At 34.0% G+C, this 10,487-nt stretch overlaps 1 long non-coding RNA gene across 3 annotated transcripts in view; it reads right to left on the minus strand.

Moving 5' to 3' along the window:
- The window catches only part of LOC111036494, a 56,644-nt gene extending 47,520 nt beyond the window's left edge, over positions 1-9,124 (minus strand). Inside the window, exons 1-3 of one of the 3 annotated variants that reach the window (XR_002604776.1) lie at positions 9,080-9,124; positions 8,884-9,023; positions 1,479-1,569 (exon numbers count right to left, since the gene is read on the minus strand). This is a non-coding gene — a long non-coding RNA (uncharacterized LOC111036494). Of the gene's footprint in view, positions 1-1,478; positions 1,570-1,640; positions 1,763-8,883; positions 9,024-9,079 lie in introns of those variants that run through there. The other 2 variants (XR_002604777.1, XR_002604778.1) reach the window with 2 other exon arrangements.
- Between the last annotated feature and the right edge of the window lie 1,363 nt (positions 9,125-10,487).

Genomic DNA, 10,487 nt, shown 5'->3' on the forward strand with positions numbered 1-10,487 from the left:
TTTAACTGATAACTTAGAAATAAAGTTTTTTGAAACTTTTAACTTAACTAAGTTAATTTGCTTATCTGTATTAAAAATAATATTTAATCAAGAACATTTTTTTTTGTTATGAAAGTAACTAAAAAATTCACTCATTCTCGACAAAGTTTTTATTGAATAATAGATTCACGTTTGAGTAAGTATAAACGCGAAATCGGTATATAGAATTGGACGTAACAAGCAGTAACTACAATATTATGTTATTATACAGTATTTTTTACTTTACACCAATTAAACCTCAAACTGCACCTACCTATACTCACTGAACTGAATATTGACTGAACGTTTATTGTGATTTGTGGGTAACCCAAATGTTTACATTTCTTAATTATTAGGCATAAAATGTTGAGTGAATAATATAGTAATGTAAATCTTTTATATTCTCGTTTGATAGTTGTGTCCATTATTATTGTATTATGATAAAACATAGAACTTTAACAATATTAAGTACCTAATAATTAGTAGTACCTTCAACACGTCTTATGTATCATTGTATATGACGCACATCATACACTTAATAAGTGTTTGTAGCAGTATACATTTCAAGTTAGGTTGTTTTTTAAACAATTTACAAACTGAATATTATCAATTTTCTTGATCAATTTTAATTTAATTAACTAAGTGACCGCGTGGCGTTGACAATATTTTAAGTGAAGAGAGGAGGGACATTTAAAAGATTTATTTTTGTTTAGTTCATCTGCCAAACAAATATGATGTCAAATGAATGTATTATACATTATCCATTATATTAGTACCATATTCATATTGGCGTATCATCAAAATTTAAAAAAAAAAACAGAGGAAGGCTGTCGTTTCTATAGGCCATTTTAAAAATCATTCAATATTATGTATAAGGGAACACTAATACTGACATTTCATTAATTATAAGGCCAGTATAGGTAATATTACGTCTCTTATCCATATCGAGCCTCGACGATCGAACTCCTTCACCTAGAGATTCCCTGTGAACGTAGCATTGGTATATGGTCACTATATGAATATTCTAATAGCGTCCTTAGTAACTAGTAGTATTATTATTTTTTTTTAAGTAAAGGAAAATGTACACATTAACAAATTAAATAAGTTTAGAAATAAAAAGCTGAAATTTAACTTTGATAAAATATATGTACATGTGTCAGTGATTATCTAGAAAATGAAATGAAAAAAATAATAAATAAATAATGTACATTATGGACAAATAATAATACGTGGAAAACTGCCGCGTGTGTCAAAACCAAAAAAAAAAAAAAACCATAAAAAATGACATTCGGCGCGGGACAATTGTTCAGTTGACAAATTAAAACAATAAAATAATAATAATATATTCTGTTATGTACAACAATTTAAACGTTAAATAAATAATCTCTTATTTGCATAGTATAATAGTAGGTAATAATATATGTACATGGTTTTAGTATCGAAGGCAATAGGTTACTTACATTTACGGTTGTACAACTGAAGCGACCGACGTCGACCTAGGATTTCCGTTTCGTTGCTTTCCGTATTATACTATTATTATAGTTTCAATATCTAAAACATGAAAAATAGATATCAGTTAGTTACACACCCGAATAGGTATATGAACAATATTATAGTTATACACATTAAGTGGGATATTGTTGAAATCGTATAAATAATTGTTGTAGTCGCTATCGGACGATCCATCTGAATATTGTATAATTAGTTTCAGTAAGATCGACGAAACACGCCTACCCATCTCGAAGAATCGTATGTAACAGCAACCCATGACAATATCTGCTCCATGTAAATATAATAATTATAATGTATACAGACTGTCACATAATACAATATTATCCTCCGTACAATAATATTATATATAAACCGGCGGCGTGCCGATGATTAATATTGTCTGTATACAAAAGTAGGACGTTGAAATATCAAGTGTGATGCGATCTGATGCAATGTTATGTGCACGCATAGCCGCAATTATTTTCAGCGGTACGAAAAGCACAGGCTTAGCGTTATTATTTTTATTTCGGCCGAACAATTTTGGCACACGTCTCTCGATGATTATTACCGACGTCATTACAATAATAACAATAATAATAATAATAATAATAATAATAATAATATGTCGTATAATAATGCGCGGTGTAATACACGATGCTTGTACTGGAGATTTCCCCGGGGCGTTTGCTGAAGCTCCGTACAGGGGGTTTGCGTTATAATAATGCAAAAGTATAATGTATTGTATTAAAATGTTCGACAAAGAGCGTAGTTTTAACGTGTACACAATGTGGTGCGTATAATAATAAGTGTCTACGCTTGTTATTCCTAAAAGTTTAAATTATTGTAATACTTGTTTTTATTTTACATACGATTTCATGTCGTTGCAAATCGACATATTTTTTTTAACGTAAATTATGTTACACATATATTTTTAATGTGACTTTATCGTTTTTTTAAGTTTTACTTTTTAACTCCGCACTCCGGAACAAAAAGTTTTTTTTGGATTATATCAATAAGTACATAAAAATTGAATTTCGAACGATTAGGTATAGGTAGGTAGTTGATTACCAATTAGTCATAACTCATAACTTTATAAGTATAAGTAAGTACCAATTTAAAGTTTTTACGAGCGGAGTAGTTTATCAACATTTTTCGGGATACCCAATACTCGATTATACTCGTCAAAACTTTAAATTCTCATGACTAATTAACTGTCCTCTATAATTGAAACGAGGAGATTGTTTTTTTTTTTTCAAAAATGATTGTGTTTTGCAATGAAATAAAAATAATGTAAAAATGTCATTTGCAAAAACTGCAGTGAACACACATGAAAGGATCACCTTGTACACATTTTGTCGTTAAATGTACACACACTCGTCCGTATAATATGCCTCCGTACATCTTATAATAATAATAATATAACGTTTACGTGTCAAAACCAATGCCCCCGCGGGCATCGCGTGCGAACATTAAATGATACTTGGCGTTGTAGTTTTCGAAAAACATTTCAGATATTGTGCAGCCGTATATATCAGTATATATATATATTATGTACCCCCCTTTATGCGCCAAAGTTTGGTCGGGTGAACGTGTATAATATTCTACGTATACACCCACATCTACCTATATAACATAGTGTCTACACGGATCAGTATATAGCGTCGCGAAGAGCGAATATAGAGTTGCGCCGGCAAATATTATGATGATAATAATATATATATATATACGCGTCAGTATTATATATACCTACAGGCTGTGCAGACCATTATTATAATTATTTTCATATCTCTGTTAATCTTCGTTTTAATCAGCAGCGATCGAACGTTTTCTTTTGTGAGAAGTCGCTGTACACACAATACGATTTTACTATACTTTATACCCGAATTTCGTGTACTCTCGACTATCTCGTTTCGAGTAGTGTTCTCCGCGGCGGAAACTCGACTGACAATAATCTCGTTCGTTTCCTTTATTACTTTCTTTTTTCCCCCGTCGTCGTCGTCGTTGTTGTTGTCGATTTATTTTCTAATTACGTTCGACGGAATCCGCGATGTGTTTCCAGAGAATACGTCATTCGTTAAATCAAATAAAGGGCTCGGCAACAGCAGCACACGGGGGGGGGGGGAAACAGAGAATGACATACGAATCCGTTTGAAAGGTAAATCGGGTGGGATCAATGCGATGACTTTACTGTGCGCGGGTTGACGTTTCGACCCAACGGCTAAAACGCGTTGCCCCCTGCACGTCGAAATAATAAATCCTCGTCCCTATTGTATACGAAAAACCACCACAGCGGCGGACGGTGACGTATATGGCATAATTGCTTTGTGCGTGCGCACATGCCGGACACCAGTATACCTTTCTCTCGCCGGACGGTTTCCTCGTCGTCCCCCCGCGCGCGATCGTCGCTGCAGTCGCCTCTGTCGTCGGTAGAACGATAAAATATATATAATTTACAAACAGACAATACCCATCGGATATACACGGCGCGGCGGTGCGCTATTTCGTCGACGGGGTCGCGTGTCCCGAGATTGAAACGTCTGCGACGGGGAAATGTCGATTATATACGTCGTCGACGTTCTATCGCTTCCGGGTCAACGGTTTTCGGAGACCGATTCGCACGCCTCGAACGAGTACGCCCGTTTGACGAAAACACGCACACGCGTTTCCATTTGTCGCGTATTCTCTTCCTATGTGCGTTACAGGTCCCGTCTGCACCGGGTGCGAAGTGAGTGAGCACACACACACACACACACACACACACACACACACACACACACACACACACACACACACACACACACACCCGCACACGGGGCTCGAAGAAAAAAATGCATTCGGAAAGTGCGGCTGATGCGTGATGCGCCGCTGACGGTTATGTCGGTATAATAATATTATTAAACCCGCGTTTTGCCGTTGTGCGGAGTACAGCGTTCGTTTTATGCACGTCATTCTTTATACGGTGTATTCAATATTTTACGACACTATATGATATTATTGGGGGCCGTGGAAAAAATGTTCCAATTTGTTATGAAACGTTCTCCTGCGTAAACACATATTTCACGGATATGGATAACGTGAAAACCGATGACTCGCTTCCCGCGATCGAAGACGACCCGAGAGCGACGATGACACTTCTCCTTATTTTTTTTTTTCTAAATTGTTCACAGCTACCATTTCGAGATTGTTCGTTGTCCCGTTTAACACCACGGAAAATAATTAACTATAAATGTATGATATAATACTCAGAAGAAAATAATCAGTTTTATATGGCTGTTGTACCGATACCGTAGACCGTGAACTACGCAATTAGACACGAACCGTGTATGCTGCGTGACGGTATTACGAGGGTAACTATATGCATCTCGCAGTGGTGTAGGCGAAAAAATACAGTGAATTAGCCTGTCTTGACTACAAAATATAACGGTCTATACATCTTTTTATCTTAACCTACCGCCCCACTATTCCATATACACGTTGGGTAAACGAGTAAATAAAAAAACCACCACACGTGTTGTTGCGCTTTCCACACGCCCATTGCTTGTCTAGTAGTGGAAAGTCTATGACTGACATTAAAGAGTTTCTTCCGTAAAACCGAATTCGTGGAAAAGTCAATTCCTAAAATATTGGCAGCTGATGTCTTGTCGCTGCTCTCAGGTCTTCAATTTAAAACTTATCTTTCTTACATAGAACGACATATTCTCAAAAGAATTCTTATTGTTGTGTTATTTTAATAATTATTCTTTTTCAAGCAACCATATTTGTATAGAAATAAAGTTTTCGATTTTTCGACGAAAACGGGCAATATAATATGTTTCAATATTATACTGGAATATACATGGTTACGTTAAGATGAGGGGATGTGTTGGTTTTTGTGGGTTAACTACACCCAGCTGCCAACATTAATTTTAGTTTATCCATACCTATACGTACTTTTGATCATAAAACACCTCCAAATAACTCCCTGCCCTCTTAAAAATAAACCTATAATATGGACTAAAATATCGCCTGTCTAGTGAAAAAAAAATAATAATACTATACTTAACGAATGATATGGTTCGCACTTTATTCTCTTTATTCTCAGACGTAACGAATAAAAGGAGTTTAATATTATTTCTGTTTGTTCAAAATAACAATAAATAAGCCACTCTGAAAGCGAATAAAGGTTGAAATGTTTATGTATATATATAATATATATATATATATATATAATAATATATTATAATGCGTATTAATGTTAAAAGAAGTCTTTCGACATTTACGGTATACGTCGGCCACGATAGAGTTTGAGTAGAAATAGCAAGGTGGCGCGCTGCAGTACACACGGCGGTAATTTGTTCTTCAAATATAATATATATACTCAAAGTGGCAGGCAAGTTCTCACGTATAATAATATGTTACATTGGCATAGGTATATTTGCGTCAGCGTAGAACGTGATGCATACAATATGTAATATTATAGCTGTTTATGGCGTGACGAGCGATTTAACGACCGGCGGCGGCAGGGTGTCAACGCGTTATTGAGATGATATAACTACCTAAGTAATATAATATTACTGCAGTATCCATTATCCGCCTTGATTAATATCCTATCCGCCCATATGATATAATATTCTGTCGGGTCACGTCGTATGTAGGTATGATTGTATTATTATTATTATTATTATTATTATTATTATTATTACTATTATTATAATATCGTGTTGTCGACTGTTGTTTGTCCACGAAGACATCTTGAACGCACGACGAGTATATTGTAACGATTTATTTAGGCATGGTTATAATTTACAATCACTAGATATCGTGCATTGCACGCTCGCACTAAATTTTGAATTTCTTTCGACAGTGTTATTATTTCTGCGATTGGGCATATCGATTACGAAAAAATCTAAAATTCATTAGGAACGTTTTCCGTGCCCGGAGCGCGGTGCTCCGGTTAATTATAAATAAATAAATAAATGAACGCAAATTGACTTTCGCTGGTTGCGAACGTCTGTACGGATGTCGTCGAGGGGTTTGGTTTCCAATGACTATATCGATTCGCACACTCTCATTTATATGCCCACACCGTGCATATGATATGTTTCGCACGACAGAGTGTGCTACAGTGTGCGCTAGTGTCAATCAATCATCGGGTTCCAGGACTCTCAGGCCAGAATGACAACTTTTGGGGGCTTCCGGATCGTTTCCTGTGTGTACGTACATAATTAATACGCGGGTGTGCGGTGTGTGTGTGTGTTCTGCTGGTGCAGGTCGAGGTGGGTTTCCGTTGCAGCTTACGGTGCGTCACATTATATTATTACCTATAATATGTGTATGATATCGTCCGCCAGCACAGCTAAACTCGGAAATAAACCACTGTGTACACGATGTGTGCTTGGAGCAGGTACGCCCGTGACGATTGAGTAAAATCACGCTGCAGGCAAGGTGGTCTGCTGTGACGGCAGACATAATATTATATTCATGTACGTTCTGCGAAAATTACAAGAACCGGTGTGGGTACGAATGGCAGATCATTTTAGCCGGTTTCCATGTAAAAGACTTTGTGGAAATTGTTGGCAACGCAACACTGGTAATGAATGGTTATCGTATGGACTGTCGGCGGGTCTCGCAGAATCTATTAAAGAATTGAGGAAGTTGCATAGCCACACAAAAAAAAAAAAAAAATACTATTTTATCTCTACGACTCGGACTATTTGCTGTTTAGAAGTTCATACACTTCCCGTTTTTTGTTGATTTTCCGTAATTTGAATCTCAACGATTGTTTGTGGTCCAACGGGCCAGGAGTACACAGAAAAACAATCGTTTTCCTGCAGGAAGTATGCTTTTGAACGGTTGAACATAAAGTGTGAAAAAAAATATTTTATTAATGCTACAATGCAGGATTTCGATATCATTATTCCAATACCAGTGACGTGAAGTGGTGTTCCCAGCCCCTTTTTGACCATATAAAACCATTTAAATGTATGCAATATAAAAAGGATAATCGATAGAAATAAATCAACTTACAACGAGTCTTTAATAATTTCGTACTATGATAACAAAAATTAACTGAACTTTGAAGTACGTGTCATAAAATAAGTCACATTATACGAAGTATGGATCCCACCTTAAAAAAATGGTTTCGTTGTACAGGAACGGACGAATAGAATTTATCGCCCAACGTTTATGCCCAACTACGGTTATGTTACACCCGTCCTCACGATGTTTTTTGTTATTATTTTCCATCCTTAAAAATATTTAAAGCCTCAGATTTACACGATGTCAGAAAATATTATATTACATACATAGTAGGTACGTGATAATAATTCGACAAACTTTCAAACATAAACTTCAAACGAGTTCTAGAAAATTTACGCTTTACAAACTCGGTTCTTGAGTCACACCTAATAATATAGTATATTTTCACCACATTTCATATTTCCGCCAACGAGTAGGAAATGTATGTGATTGGCAAAATCAAAAATTAGTCAGTAATTTCTACATCCTATTACACTAATATAATATATTCCATACCATATCTATCGATGATCAAATCGGTTTCCGGATTGTTTGAAGCATAGGTATTCGAATTAGTATTCGCGGCTGGATTTTTCACGACTAATTGAACTATTATTGTAACACAATTACTCTTCCACGAGTACAGAATGTATAATATAAAATAAATGTTTGATCAAGTTTTCAGGTGTCACGTTTACGACTATATTTTTTTTTTTTAAACTTTGATTTACAGAATATAAAACTATAATTGAACATTATAATATTGATATTATCATGGACAAATCATATTATAGTCGTTATCAAAATCAAACCTCCGCAATCGACATAATTTAGATGTAATTTGTGCAGAAGTTAAGGACTCACGTACTCTTAAAAAAGATTTTAGCACGATTAAAATAACACTCCAGGGTTATCGACAAGAAAACCACATGTTGTGTAACATAATAATCGAAATCAGAATCGAATATAATATATCAAAAATATATAATTTTATATTTTGTACATAATATCATAGATTTCATTAATAATTTTCTTGTCGAAATATAAATAGGAAACAGCTTTTCGAACCCGGGACGACCGTTCCGATGTATCAAATACTAATTGAAGAGCCTATCATATTTCTAATCATGATCTAACTACCGCATTTACATGAACAACATCCACCTACAAAAATAACAACAAGGACGTTGGCCAAATTGTATAACCTCTGATCTAAAGAAAAAGAGAATAGAAGACACCATACCTCAGGGAGTCTGGATATATTAATACATATAATATAATGAGTATCATAATCGTTGAATCACATGCACGTGTTTGCCTCATAACTATTACACTATTGTATTGTTGAAAATCTTAATTATTCAATATTATACTAACAGTTTAAATTTAACTGCTGACATCGCCTTGAATACATCAACATATCATGCCGATAAGTGGTGGAACTCAGTGTAACACAAGTGATTATGACCATGATTTTAAACAACAATTTAAGCCCACAATACTTTTGGCGTACAGATCTAAAAACCAGGAAATTTTAAAATTTGGAACCAGCGTTTGTATTGTAGATACTTACAGCTTCGTATTTTCGTTTACACCCAACAAAGTCAGATTTGAAATCCTACAAAGGAAAATCATTAAATTTTAATGTCCACATATTTATTTACAATTATTATAATGCTATTTCCTGTGTATGGCAAGTGATATAATATTGTATATTTATGCTGAATTAATTTCAGAGATCTTTGGTCTGTACCGTAGTTGTAGTAGTGAGAGTTTTCTTCTCATATTGAGTTTGTGGGGTTTTAAGTTTCTCTTGTTGAAGAATAAGGGGTGGCTATACTGAGCAACTTGCGCTGAGTTGATGACATTTATTAAAGAAAATTAATATATTTTATTAATAAAAGCTCGTTGCTCGGAACGCAATTCGCCCGTATCTTATTCGAAGGGTAATATGAAAAATGCCGATTTCAATAAAGTGGCAAATAAATGAGCTTAGGTCTTAATATTGTATAAGAAAGTCGTGTTTACATTTTTCGTTTAGCTAAAGAAATTTAAGACTTTATTTATATTTTAAAAATGCTGATCATTATTTCAATTTATTTTTATGTCGGCTTGTGCGCGAATTGGATGTTTTATCACATATATATATATATAATAATGTGCAACTGATTGAATCAAAATAAATTGAATCAGTCATAAAAACATATTATGTTAATTCTAAATATTGTTTTTACGAGCATGGTATATTATAAGAATATTTAATATACAGTGTGGTTAAAAAACATGCTCACTCCCTCTTTCTTAATATAGCAGTTATCCAAGTCTGATTCTATAGAATTTTTAAATATAGATTTTTATAAAATTCATATTTTCAAATTCTTGAGATTTTTTGTATTACCTACTTAAAGAAAGTCCTGTGTAGAAACAAACTTCTGCTTTTCAAATGACCCTCCCCCTTTAAACTTTCAATTATTTAGTAGATAATTTTTCTGAAAAGTTTGACATATAAGAATCAAAATTAGCATGAGCAGTTACTAGTTTTTAAGTTATTTCACTTTGTGTTCTAACTTCTAAGGATAAAAGATCAATGGTAATATAAGATATGGAGGATATGGGAATTTAAGAATTTTAGTTATTTATATTAATCTATCAACATTAATAATTTGTGAAAATTGTCCGAGTATGATGAATGATAGTTTCAATATACGTATATTTTATATTTGTTTAAAACCATTCAATTATTCTTAGCACAAACATTTTAATAACTAGGAAACTACCCATTTGGATTTCAAATTAAATTAAATTAAACCAGAATTATTAAAAAAATGATCCACACAATAATTTACAGTAAAAAGGGAGTGATCCTCATTAGAAAAACAAAAATACAAAAAATTTCAAGAATTTGAAAACAATAATTACCAAAGGAAAAAATGGGGGTGAGATGCTTATGTCGAATCACCCTGTATACTATAATGTACTGC

The sequence above is a fragment of the Myzus persicae genome, unplaced genomic scaffold (genome assembly GCF_001856785.1).
Source record: "Myzus persicae strain clone G006 unplaced genomic scaffold, MPER_G0061.0, whole genome shotgun sequence".
NCBI lineage: Eukaryota > Metazoa > Arthropoda > Insecta > Hemiptera > Aphididae > Myzus > Myzus persicae.